Genomic DNA, 14047 nt, shown 5'->3' on the forward strand with positions numbered 1-14047 from the left:
CTCAATGCTCCCCCAGCTGGCACCTAGGCAATGTGAAATAGAAGGAAGATGCATCCTGACTCTAGTGGAGAAGGGCAAGAAGCTAAGCTGGGGGATTTAGCAAGTGGAGAGACTTGGACAAGAAGCTGAAGGGTGGGGGGAAGGAGGACTGGGGCTAGCATGGGGATGAGGACAGAAAGGACTGTAGCCACTAAAGCACACTTTCTTCAGAACTCAGAATAGAGCCCAGGATTCCTGAGTCTCAACACTCCTCTGCTGTCGGCAAATAGCCACAGGCGAAATGTATGCCTCATCTCTAGTGGCCAGCCAATGTAGAGGATGACAGCCAACTACTGCTATCAGTTACTCTGTTAGAGCAAGTGGCAGAGGTCTGTACTACGGAATTAAAGGTTCGAACACTGATGATGAGCCATTTGGAAGTCAATAAGTTTCCACATACAGTGCAGGTGGAATCTTTAGAAAATTTGGATGCCAAACTCTAACAAATCTCTACTGAGCATTTATGAACTCTGATTTCCAGAGACTCACAACTTGGCCAAATTTGGGCAGATTTTTACAGGAGCAGCAAAATGCACATTCTTGATAACAGGATGATCCCCCCCCCCCACCACCACATTTAAAACCCTTTCTCAGCATGGAGGTACTAGAGCTTCTCAGTGAAATGTCTGTAAGAGTTTAGCATAAGATGTGCAAGGCCACATTTCTGGATCTGTGTGCCAAACTCGCACCAGCCCATCAGCACAGGGACATGAAAATGAGAGCTGCACTGACAGTTGAAAAGTGAGTGGCAATTGCGTTGCAGAAACTTGCAATGCCAGATGGCTACCAGTAAGTCTGGAATCAATTTGGAGTTGGGAAGTCCACCGCAGTGGCCATTAATCACCTCCTGCTATTCAGGACTGTGACTCTGGGCAATGCAGGACATAGTGGATGGTTTTGCTGCAGTGGGGTTCCCAAACTGCGGCGGGGTGATAAATGGCATGCATATCCCTATTTTAGCACCAGACCATCTTGCCACAGAGTACATCAACAGAAAGGGCTACTTTTCTATGTTAATGCAAGCACTGGTGGATCACCAGGGATGCTTTACTGACATCAACATGGGCTAGTCAGGGAAGGTGCATTATGCATGCATCTTTAAGAACACCAGACTGTTCAGAAAGCTGCAAGTGTGTGTGGGGGAGGGGGGAAATGGGGGATGTAGTTCAGCCATGAGTTTGTGTGTATAGGACAATAGAACTGAATGGTGGCACCGTTTTCCACAGGCAGTGGTGATTTTAGCTGATATCTCACTCGTGAGGGTAACAGAGGCAGAGAGAGCACAACTGCTGCTGGTGTCCTGATGCTGCCCAGAGTCAGATGCTGCTAGCCTTTGTTCTGCAATGGTGCCTGCTGAAGTAATCGCTGAGTGGCATGAGAAAGTGTCCTACCGCAGCAGAAGAAATAAGGCAGCCCTCCCCAGAAACCTTTGGTAGAGGATTGCAGAGTACCTCCGTGAAAGTTTCATCACAATCTCTACAGAGGAGTCATGAGACATCCTGGTGAACATAAACAAACTGCTCCACTATGATTGATGGTGTATAGTGAGTGGCCAAGGACATAGAGGGAGAATGGCTCTAACACCCATTGATTAAGGCACGCATCTAGGATGTGGGAAACCCAGGCTCAAGTCCTTGCTTCAGTGACTTTTTAATTATTTATACACAGTAAAATAGCTTCAACAAGAGAGACTGAGAGCACCCCATCCCAGAATATCCAATAGTCCAATCTCCTGAGAGGAGGGGGACCCAAGATCAAATCCCTTCTCCACATCAGGATGCAGGGGGCTTTGAACACAGGTCTCCCATATTGCAATGAATGCCCTAAGCACTGAGCAAAATGTTATAAGGAGACCACCACCACCACCATCTCCCGTTGCTGCTACCGCTGCCATTTTGTAAATAACATGTGAGTCCTGAAAATTTTGGGGGGGACTGAAACTATTTGGTGAATTCTTTTTAAATTCATGAATAATTTCAGGTTAACCAAAACTACATGAATAAACTATTTGTCTGAAAAATGTCACCCAGCTCTAGCAGTGACATGTAGCTCACACATGCCAGATGGAAGACATTGCTCACTAATGTGGATTTGACAGAGTGATTTCCAGAAGTACTAATTCTTAGAGGCCCCTCAATAAAGGCCTCTCAATAATGGGTCAAGTTCTCCTCTTCATCAGAATAATTAATACAGGAGTGTGGAAACTAATTAATTATTATCTTTGGTAGAATTCTTCATAGAGATAAGAGTTAGTGGAGTTCTTTCATTGGGACATGGGGTTGTTCTGTGCTGAAAAAGACATTTAAAAAGATTATAATGGCAATAGACAAAACTTAAAGCACTGGGTGTGGCACACAATGAAGTTCTATTGTATAAAGTTTTATTTGATATAAATAGGTGCGTGATAGCATTTTTAATGTAACAAATTAGCATTGGGGGTTTCCCACAAGAAGTGAGTGTGGGAGGTTGTGAGGAATATGTGAGTTTACTTGTAGTTCCCATAACTGGAAGGCAGATTAGTCTTGTGGTTTGGAACTGAAAGGTCTGGAATCCATTTTGTGCCTTTACAGTATGACCTTGGATAGTCACTTAATCTCTCTGGCTTCAGTAACTCCGAGGATTTGCCGATATGGTGTGATAATGCACTCTATGGGGGTGTGATTTTTAAAGTGCACTAACATGTTGTACATTAATTGCTCTGTGTCGACCTTGCTAGTGTGTTTTAACGTAGTGCTGTTTGAAACAGTACTGTATTAAAGTTCACTTGAGAACCTGTAGTTCACACCAGCAGGGTCTACACAGACCAATTAATCTGCAACAAGTTAGCGCAATTCAAAAATCACACCCCCACTGTGTAGCCAAGCTCTAATCTGTAATACTGGGCTCATAATATTCACTTTGAAGGGGTATGGTGATGCCTAAGCCATTAATGTTTATGAAGTATTTTGAAATCCTTGGTTGGGAGGTGCTGTAGAAGTGTAAAGTTTTATTATTATTACATGGTTATCCATTTGGGTGCTTGTGCAAAAACAGCAGCTGAGCACATGTTCTTCTGCCTTTCCTCACAAGATACTAGTCTGGCAATAATACAGATTCACTTTCTGAAATAATGTAAAAGGCTGTTTACAAGTCTGCAAGCAACACTCACTCTCTGCAACTGTTTCCATGGAATAGAATCAGCACTTAGATACCACAGCGACAGGTGCCCTAGAAATACCTGAGAGAAAGAGATGTTGCTATGGAAGCCATTCTATTTCTTGATGCACTCTCTATCTTCCAACTTAGAAGAGCTCGGGAGCTTCAGCCAATCAAGCTGTTTTTTGGCTGAAATTCCTTTATGGCAAATACTGTAAATCAGAGCACAGCTTGAGTAGCTGGGAACTCCATGGGGAACAGGGAGAAGGAATCCTCGCTCCCAAGCTGTGGAGTGGCTACTTTGCAGCCACTTACTGAAGTTCTGAGGCTGCAGTAGCATCTGTGTCACCTGTGCCAAACTCTGAAAGGAAAAAGATGGCATTGGATTGGCAATCTGGGTTGAAGCCTGACTCCACTACACACTTCCTACTTGCCCTTGGGAAAGTCATTTAATCTCTGTGCTTCAGTTCCCCATGTGTAAAATGAGAAAATTAATATTTACTTTCTCCCACCCTGTCTGTCTTATCTTAGACTATAAGACAGGGGTAGTCAATTATTTTTTTTCAAGATCCAAATTTCTTGGTCAAGATATAGTCAAGGTCCAGACTTCAGAGAAAATAATTAAAAAAACCCAATAATGATAAGTAAATAAAAAGATTTCAGGGTCTGTTCAAAAGCATCTGGTGGTCCAGATTTGGCCTGTGGTCCACCTATTTACTACGTCTGCTCTAAGTTTTTCAGGGCAGGAATTCTCCTTTGCTATATGTTTTGTACAGTATCTCACACACTGGGTCCCTGCCGTTGACTGAGGCCCCTCAGAGCTACTGGAATATATTCGTTGGTGGGTTCAAGAAGTGGTGGATCTTCTCCCCTCCACCTCTAATCTTTGCCATAGGTGCGGGAAGTAGGGGTACTGGAGGTGCGGCAGCTTAAAATGGTTTCTATCATATACAGGGTTTACAGTTTGTTTCATTGGGTCTCAGCACCCCCACTATACAAATTGTTCTACCACCCCTGCTCCTTCCTAGCCTGTCCTTCTTCTGTCATCTATTTCCTGCAAGGCAATGTGCAGTGGGGAGCTGGAATCCTTGTTCCACAAGGTATATATACCTCTTGTGCATCCTCCTCAAATTCTGTCCTCCTCTGGTGTAATGCTACCCTCCACAGCTGCACAAGAGGGGTCAAGATTATTTTAGTACACTAGTATCTCTACTAGTTTTGTGTCCAGTTGAGGGGGGGGAATAGAGTAAATCTGCATCATTCATTGCGGGTTTGAGATTGGCCCCTCTACAGGGCCTGCTCTCTCCAGGAAGGTGTTAAATTCAGATAAATTGGTGGCACTCTGGGAGTTGAGGATATTCAGCACCTTTCAGGATGTGCACTGCAAACATCAGTTTTCAGAGATACTGGAATACTTTATAATCGCTGTTGTGTGACACAGTTCCATCATGGTGTGGACTTGGTGGGATATGTGTGGTACGAGCTGGTTGAAACCTTGTTATGGGTCGAGTTAAAATCTAATTGAAACTGATATCTGAAAGCACCCTTCATATAAGATAGTTGTGAGACAGTTAAGGGGCCTCACCTAAAACAAGGCGTAGTAGAGTCTGCCCAGGAGTTTTTGATTGTGTGGATGGAGGGTCTTTTTGCCGAGTATTGGGTTTTATTTATTTATTTATTTATTTATTTTTTGTTGGGGTGGAGGGGAAGGGTAGTATGTGAGGGAAGGCAGAAGACAGAAAACTGGGAAGGACTCAGAGCCAGATCAAGCAGCTGAATGCATGGTGTCTGACCCTGGAAGAAACCTGGGGAGAGGTTTTTGGGTTGGGGTGCAGGCAAAAAGAGTGTTCTTAGGCCTGGTCTACACTAGGTGTTTATGTCGAAGTTAGCGCCGTTACATCGAATTAACCCTGCACCTGTCCACACCGTGAAGCTATTTAGTTCGACATAGAGGTCTCTTTAATTCGACTTCTGTACTCCTCCCCGACGAGGGGAGTAGCGCTAAATTCGACATGGCCATGTCAAATTAGGCTAGGTGTGGATGGAAATCGACGCTAATAGCTCCGGGAGCTATCCCACAGTGCACCACTCTGTTGACGCTCTGGACAGCAGTACGAGCTCGGATGCTCTGACCAGCCACACAGGACAAGCCCCGGGAAAATTTGAATTTGAATTCCTTTTCCTGTCTGGCCAGTTTGAATCTCATTTCCTGTCTGGACATCGTGGCGAGCTCAGCAGCACTGGCAACGATGCAGAGCTCTCCAGCAGTGATGGCCGTGCAATCTCAGAATAGAAAGAGGGCCCCAGCATGGACTGATCGGGAAGTCTTGGATCTGATCGCTGTGTGGGGCGATGAGTCCGTGCTTTCCGAGCTGCACTCCAAGAAACGGAATGCAAAGATCTACGAGAAGATCTCTAAAGACATGTCAGAGAGAGGATACAGCCGGGCTGCAACACAGTGCCGCGTGAAAATCAAGGAGCTGAGACAAGGCTACCAGAAGACCAAAGAGGCAAACGGACGCTCCGGATCCCATCCCCAGACATCCCGTTTCTACGAGGCACTGCATTCCATCCTAGGTGCGGCCGCCACCACTACCCCACCACTGACCGTCGACTCTGAGGATGGGATATTGTCCACGGCCGGTTCCTCGGACATGTTAGCGGACGGGGAAGATGAGGAAGGAGATGAGGAGGACGAGGCAGTCGACAGCGCTCACAACGCTGATTTCCCCGACAGCCAGGATCTCTTCATCACCCTTACAGAGATCCCCTACCAACCGTCCCCAGCCGTTACCCCGGACACAGAATCTGGGGAAGGATCAGCCAGTAAGTGTTGTAAACATCTAAACATTTATTTTTAACAGAACAGGAATATTAACAATAACAAAAATGGGTTTCTCATGATTAGTTTGCCCTAGGCGCTTAACGGTTCAGTCATGGGCAGTGCAACTATTGAAAAAAAATCTAACAATGTCCGGTTTTGCATGATTGTCCTGCCCAAGCCGCTCTACTGTTTAGTCACTGCTAGTGCAGCTAGAGTAAAATGCAGTCTATATGTCCGGGGATAGAGCAGAAATCCTCCTGTGACATCTTGATGAAGCTCTCCTGGAGGTAATTGGAAAGCCGTTGCATCAGGTTCCTGGGGAGAGCGGCCTTATTGGGTCCTCCGTAGTATGACACATTGCCGCGCCATGAGACAATCAAGTACTCGGGAATCATTGCTCTGCACAGCAGGGCGGCATACGGCCCTGGTCTTTGGAGGCTATCCCGGAGCATTCTCTCTTTCTCGCTGTCAGAGATCCTCATGAGGGTGATGTCGCTCATGGTGACCTGCTTTGAATTAGGTAGGGGAATGTTAGTGTTGGGACTGCTTGCCCGTTCTTTTACAGAACTGTAACCGCTGGTTTGCAGCCACGCGGTGGAGGCGGGAGAGGGGCAGCCTACAGGGATCGTTCCCGGGGACAGCCGCGAGGGGGTGGGACAGGGGCAGAGTTCCTGCTTGCCGGATTGCTGGCAGCAGGGACTGACATTGCTTTCAATGTGAAAGGAGGCCATTTCTAATATTAAAGTTTTAAGCTGCCACAAGTCTATGGCTTACCATGTCTGCCTGCAACAGAAATTCCGTTGTCCTGCCCCGCTTCTCAAATGTGCTGTGCAAGACCCCAGGCACTGAATGCGAAGGCCGAGAATTCGACCTTGTGCTGAGTGCGCATGTGATAGGTGCTGTGCATGGTCTTGTTCACAGAGAAAGACTATGTTCTTTGTTCACAACTACATTTATCTTTCTGAGGAATTCACTCCCTTTTTCCCATTCCCACAGCCACATCTGCGACTGTCTCACAACCTAGCCTGGCATCACACTCCCAGAGGCTAGCGCAGATTAGGCGTAGGAAGAAGAGGACACGGGAGGACATGTTCTCGGAGCTTATGGCCTGCTCCCGAGCCCAGGCAGCACAGCAGACCCAGTGGCGGGAGAACTTGTCCCAAATGCACCAAGCAAACATGGATCGGGAGGAGAGGTGGCGGCAGGAAGACCAGCAGGCGACTCAAACGCTGCTTGGACTACTGAGGGAGCAAACGGACATGCTCCGGCGCCTTGTGGATGTTCTGCAGGAATGGAGGCAGGAGGACAGAGCCCCGCTGCAGTCTATCTCTAACCGCCCTCCCCCGCCACCAAGTCCCATACCCACCTCACCCAAAGTCCAAAGAAGGAGGGGCGGCAGAGTCCGTGCTAACTCTCACTCCACCCCTGCAGAGAGCTCTAGTAGTAGAAGGCTCTCATTCCCCAAAATTTGACAAGTTCTTTCCTTCCCGCCTGACACAAGCCCCCGTCCAAGTTTCACCTCCCAGTTCCATGCGTAGTTGATAATAAAAAATACATTTATGTTAACTACTGTTTCCATCATGTTCTTTTGGAGGAGGAGGGGAAAGGGGGTTGGTAATTGGACAGGACAGTCACCTTTGGCAGGGTACATAGGCGGGGGCAGGTACAGCAGCAGGGCACATACACAGTGCAGTGACTAGTTACCCTGGTCAGTCTGTGAGGTGGTTTTCATGTTATGTGGTGGGGGGTGGGTTGCTCTGTGACTTTGTGGCGGGGGAGGGCAGTTACAGATCTTAAGCGGCGGTCCTTATGCAGGATCACAGAGCCACGCAGCAGGAGATCTGTAACCGTCCTCCCCCTGCCACAAAGTCACATAGCCCCCCCATACACACAGTCCCGATCAGGAGGGGTGACAGGCTCCGTTGAAACAACCAGCCCACCACAGCGGAGCCTGTCAATCCTTGAGTTTAGAAGCTTCATTTGCGTCACTACACTACACCCGCTCCCCACCACAGTCTGCGTCCCAGTTTAAAAAAATTCCCGCAAAAACAGTAATAAAGAAAACGGTGTTCATTAACAAAGTAGAACTGATTTTATTTCGAAACATGTGTTGGAAGGGGGTGAAGGGGGTATGTAACTGGAGAGGATAGTCAACATTAACTGGGTAAAGAAACGGGGGCAGGTTCAGCTTCTCTGTACACAAACTTAAAAGTCACAGGTTACCCTGCTCACTCAGGAACCTAGCTTTCAAAGCCTCCCGGATGCACAGCGTGTCCCGCTGGTCTCTTCTAATCGCCTGGCTGTCTGGCTGTGCGTAATCAGAAGCCAGGCTATTTGCCTCAACCTCCCACCCCGCCATAAAGGTCTCCCCCTTGCTCTCACAGAGATTGTGGAGCACACAGCAAGCTGCTATAACAATGGGGATATTGGTTTCGCTGAGATCACAGCGAGTCAGTAAGCTTCTCCATCTCCCCTTGAGACGGCCAAAAGCACACTCCACCACCATTCTGCACTTGCTAAGCCGGTAGTTGAAGAGTTCTTTTTCACTGTCCAGGGCGCCAGTATAGGGCTTCATGAGCCAGGGCATTAGCAGGTAGGCTGGGTCCCCGAGGATGACTATAGGCATCTCCACATCCCCAACAGTTATTTTGTGGTCCGGGAAGTAAATACCTTGCTGCAGCCGTCTAAACAGACCAGAGTTCCTGAAAACACGAGCGTCATGAACCTCGCCCGGCCATCCGACGTAGATGTTGGTAAAACGTCCCCTGTGGTCCACCAGTGCTTGCAGCACCATGGAAAAGTAGCCCTTTCTGTTAATGTACTGGCTGGCCTGGTGGTCCGGTGCCAGGATAGGGATGTGAGTTCCATCTATGGCCCCACCGCAGTTTGGGAATCCCATCGCTGCGAAGCCATCTATGATCGCCTCCACGTTTCCCAGGGTCACTACCTTTGACAGCAGTACATCAACGATTGCCTTGGCTACTTGCATCACAACAACCCCCACGGTAGATTTGCCCACCCCAAACTGGTTCGCGACTGACCGGTAGCTGTCTGGCGTTGCAAGCTTCCAGAGGGCTATGGCCACTCGCTTCTGGACAGTCAGGGCTGCTTGCATCCGGGTGTCATTGCGCTTCAGGGCAGGGGACAGCAACTCACAAAGTTCAAGGAAAGTTCCCTTCCGCATGCGAAAGTTTCGCAGCCACTGGGATTCATCCCAGACCTGCAGCACTATGCGGTCCCACCACTCAGTGCTTGTTTCCCGTGCCCAGAATCGCCGTTCCACGGCATCAACATGACCCATTGCCACCGTGATGTCCTCGGCGCTGGGTCCCGTGCTTTCTGAGAGGTCTGTGCTACTCTCAGACTTCAGGCCCTCACCGCGGTGCCGTAGCCTCCTCGCCTGACTTATCTGCATCTGCCTCAGGGAAAGGTGGATGATAAGCTTCGAGGCGTTGAGAGCGGCCACAACTGCAGCGATGGTTGCAGCGTGCTCCATGCTCGCAGTGCTGTGGTGTCCGCGCTGTCACTGACTAGAAAAGTGCGCGAACTGATTTCCCGCCGGCGCTTTCAGGGAGGGAGGGCGGGAGTGATGGACGGATGACGACAGTTACCCAAAAGCACCCTGGACACATTTTTTTTACCCAGAAGGCATTTGCGGCTCCACCCAGAATTCCAATGGGCAGCGGTGACTGCGGGAACTGTGGGATAGCTGCCCACAGTGCACCCACAGTGCACCGCTTCCAATGTCGACGCTTTCCCCGTTACTGTGGACTCACAAAGTCGAATTACTGTCCTTAGTGTGGACACACACGTTCGACTTTGCAATATCGATTCCAAAAATTCGATTTAAGTAAAATCGAACTACTCTCATAGTGTAGACATACCCTTAGTGTTGAGAGCGAAAGAAGCTGTTTCTTGCTATTTGATTCCTTCTGTGTTCAGAGAGACAGGACTTTGTAAATATTTTATAAATAAACAAAGCTGAATTAAAGAAATACCTGACTATCACCAATTTCTATTTCCAAGTGGAATATCCCCAAGACCCCAAATGTTGACTATCTGCAAGGGTCAAAAAGGTGCAACACTATTATCTAAATAAATGGCTGGCAACATGTATGGAGAAACTATGGAGATGTGTACGTCAAGTAGTAGACCCTATAATTAACAAGACCATGGGGAACTGAATTAAAATTTAATTTCTTTTTGTTCTTTTAAATAAAACTTGGCTTTACCAATTAACCAATTTTAAGAATACAGAGTACAGTCAGTACACAAATCACTGTTAATGCTAGGCCAAAGGTTGATAGCTTTTGCTAAGAATATATATAAAGGGGATTTGGGGAGGACAGTGATTTTCTTTAAAAAATTAAAAGAATATCACTACAAACTGGTTAATGGTTTAAAACATTTTGTGTGCTGTTAACTAGCTTGGCAGATCACAAATGTTACCGTATAATGAACACTTAGTGGCACTGAATCAATGACTTTTTAATATAGTTAACAAAGTACTAATTCTGCAAGTATAAAGTGGTTTGCAAGGGCAAATCACTGTATGACTTCTATGTATTTTCTGTTGATTCAGTCCAGGATTCCAAAGGCAGAGTAGGTACAGAATGTACCATATGTATGATTACTTCTGTCAATCAGCTACAAGTGGAGAATTTCTATATCTCATTGTATGAAAATGTGTGAAATATTGTCTTGGTATATCCATGCTACCCCGTAAGGCTGCCTAAATGAGTTGCCTGTGCTGCAGCATAAGCAGCAGAGAAAATACATTGTAATGGCAATTTTAGTCCGCTGCTGTGAGAAAGTAGCTGTAGTGGCACCTTAGTAGTGGGTCTTAGACTCTCACGATATATTAGTAGTGCCAAAACTGTGATAGCATCTTTCAGTGCTATATTAGGCCTCCGAGAGGAATCTGCTAAGGAACAAAGAGCAGGAGAGAGATTGTGACCAATGCTGAGCCCATACCTTCCCATGATGAAGGTGTACGCTAGAGATGTAACTGGCGTTAACGGTTAACCCTGTGCCACCCGGCCTGCCAGCTCCAGCAGCCCCGCGCCACCCGTCCGGTCGGAGTGGGCCCAATCGTGCCGCCCAGCTGGAGCAGCGGCCCCGTTAACTGTTTAAACGAAATATTTTAAATCGTTTCAGCGGTTAGCTTTTTAAATGGTATTTACATCCCTAGTGTATACCCTTATTTATTATTCAATATCATCCATTTCAGTTACATGTCCTTCCCATAATTACATCATTTTATAATGACTTATGCATCTTTGAGTATATAAAACCTATGCACGCCTTTTCGGAAGAAGGGAAAAAAGCCTAGTATCCAACACCAATGAACAAAGTTTAAAATAAGCAGACTGTTAAGATCAATTTCCAGAAAACAATCGGGACTGATATCAGTGTTTCAGACATATGAATATCACAGAGCTGAATTCTGGCAAATACAGAGCAAGTTACATAACTCTCCTCCGAAATAGGAATGTGCCTCAATTTTGACTATCTGCAGTAGTCCACACTGTGTAGTCTGTACTTACCAAGAAAAGTAATGATTTATATGGAAGCTGTGCACAGTGGCTGGTGTTGTGTCAGTGTCACAGGTGCATTCACTTGTGAATTGTGGCCCCCAGCAGCAGGCTATACTCCATTACATCTCTTATGACTCCTACTGCAGAGGGACTAAGGCAAGGTCTACACTATAAAAATGTACATCAATATAACTATGTCGCTCAAGGGTGTGAAAAATCCACATCCCTGAGCAACCCAGTTTTACCCACCTCATCCCCATTGTAGTCAGCTCTCTGTCAACAGGAGAGCTTCTCCTGTTGCCATAGCTACTCCCTCTTGTGGAGGTGGATTTACTACACCAACGGAAGAAGCTCTCCTGTTGGCATTGTAACATCTTCACTGCAGTGCTACAGCGGTGCAGCTGTACTACTGCACCGTTGTAAATGTAGACCTGCCCTACAGAGTAGTGTCACTGTAAGGTTTCACTGGGCTGGCAAGAGTCAATGTCCAGTCTTGGAGTGTCAAATGTCTTGCACTCCTGCTGTGGGGTGAGGGTTTTCTGGCATGTTCATACATTACCCTTGCTAGAATTTGTTCTGTAGATCTACAGATATGTAGGTTGAGACCTGTGTGATAGACGTACAGTGAAATACAGAAATACAACCGTTAGACTCAAGGTCTGTTTTTATGTTAAATAGTGTCTGTTTTTTGTTCACAGTGAGCAAATTCCACCTGACACAAGCTTAGTGCGGTGCCCGCCTCGGCCAGTAGACTTTTTGCTTCACCTGGTACTGATGCAGAAACAATAAGGGTCTTGGTTAGGGTCTTAGCTATGATAACACACAGAAACCCAGCACATAGAAAATAACAGAACACCACTAGCTGTCACCTTCAGCCCCCAACTAAAACCTCTCCAGCGCATCATCAGAGATCTACAACCTATCCTGAAAGATGATCCCTTACTCTCACAGATCTTGGGAGACAGACCTGTCCTCGCTTACAGACAACCCCCCAACCTAAAGCAAATACTCACCAGCAACCACACATCACTGAACAAAACCACTAACCCAGGAACCTATCCTTGTAACAAACCCCGATGTCAACTCTGTCCACATATCTATTCCAGTGACATCATCATAGGACCTAATCACATCAGCCATACCATCAGGGGCTCGTTCACCTGCACATCTACCAATGTGATATATGCCATCATGTGCCAGCAATGCCCCTCTGCCATGTACATTGGCCAAACCGGACAGTCTCTACGCAAAAGAATTAATGGACACAAATCTGACATCAGGAATCAAAATACTCAAAAACCAGTGGGAGAACACTTTAACCTGTCTGGTCATTCAGTGACAGACCTGCGGGTGGCTATATTACAACAGAAAAACTTCAAAAACAGACTCCAACGAGAAACTGCTGAGCTAGAATTGATATGCAAACTAGACACAATCAACTCCGGTTTGAATAAGGACTGGGAATGGCTGAGCCATTACAGACATTGAATCTGTCTCCCCTTGTTAGTATTCTCACACTTGTTATCTAACTGTCTGTCTGTACTAGGCTAGCTTGATTATCACTTCAAAAGTTTTTTTTCTCTTAATTAATTGGCCTCTCAGAGGTGGTAAGACAACTCCCACCTGTTTATGCTCTCTGTATGTGTGTATATATATCTCCTCAATATATGTTCCATTCTATATGCATCCGAAGAAGTGGGCTGTAGTCCACGAAAGCTTATGCTCTAATAAATTTGTTAGTCTCTAAGGTGCCACAAGTCCTCCTGTTCTTCTTATAGCTAGTAGAGACATTGGATGAGAACCTAATGGGGTAAGTGTTGAAGGATATGTTGATGTCTAGCTGCCAGGTCTTATTCTGCTCTGAAGTCAGTGGAGGTTGTACTGGCATAACTGAGCAGAATCTGGCTCCCCTTCATTGTGAAAAAGTTGTAAGTTTTGAAATAATGAAGTTCTTACATTAGGCCAGGTTATATTTGGCTTCACTGTCTCTTTGAAGCTTCTTTAGCATCACGTATGAGTGAAAAAGATATAGGGTCAGATTTTCAGACCTGAATTTTCAGACCAGTTTTCACCTGAGACTGATCATTGAGACAGCTTGGCCTATGATTTGAAGGTGCAATCCGGAATTTAGACATTAAATGGATAAACTGTGGGCACAAATGATTGACACGTTAATTAACATTACACTTTTTGCAATGTAGCAGAGAGCCAGCAGAGCAACCCAGGAAGATGGGTGGGCCTGCTAACATATGAAGGACACTCCCAATTGTAAACCACAAGAACTGAAGGATTTGCCAGGATATTTGGTGGACAACAGATGCACTTTCAAAATTGTCCTGGTAAAATCAGAATTTCTGGTGACTAACCAAGGATCCTCATGTCTTGTGGCACTCTAGTGGTGGCAGGTCTGCCTCTGATGCCCATCACTGTTGTGTTTGGGTGTGTGCTTTGCTGTTCTGAATACTGCAACAATATTTCAAAAGTTATGATAGAGCAGAGCCTCAAGCCAGGC

This window comes from Chrysemys picta, chromosome 10 (genome assembly GCF_011386835.1).
Source record: "Chrysemys picta bellii isolate R12L10 chromosome 10, ASM1138683v2, whole genome shotgun sequence".
Lineage (NCBI taxonomy): Eukaryota > Metazoa > Chordata > Testudines > Emydidae > Chrysemys > Chrysemys picta.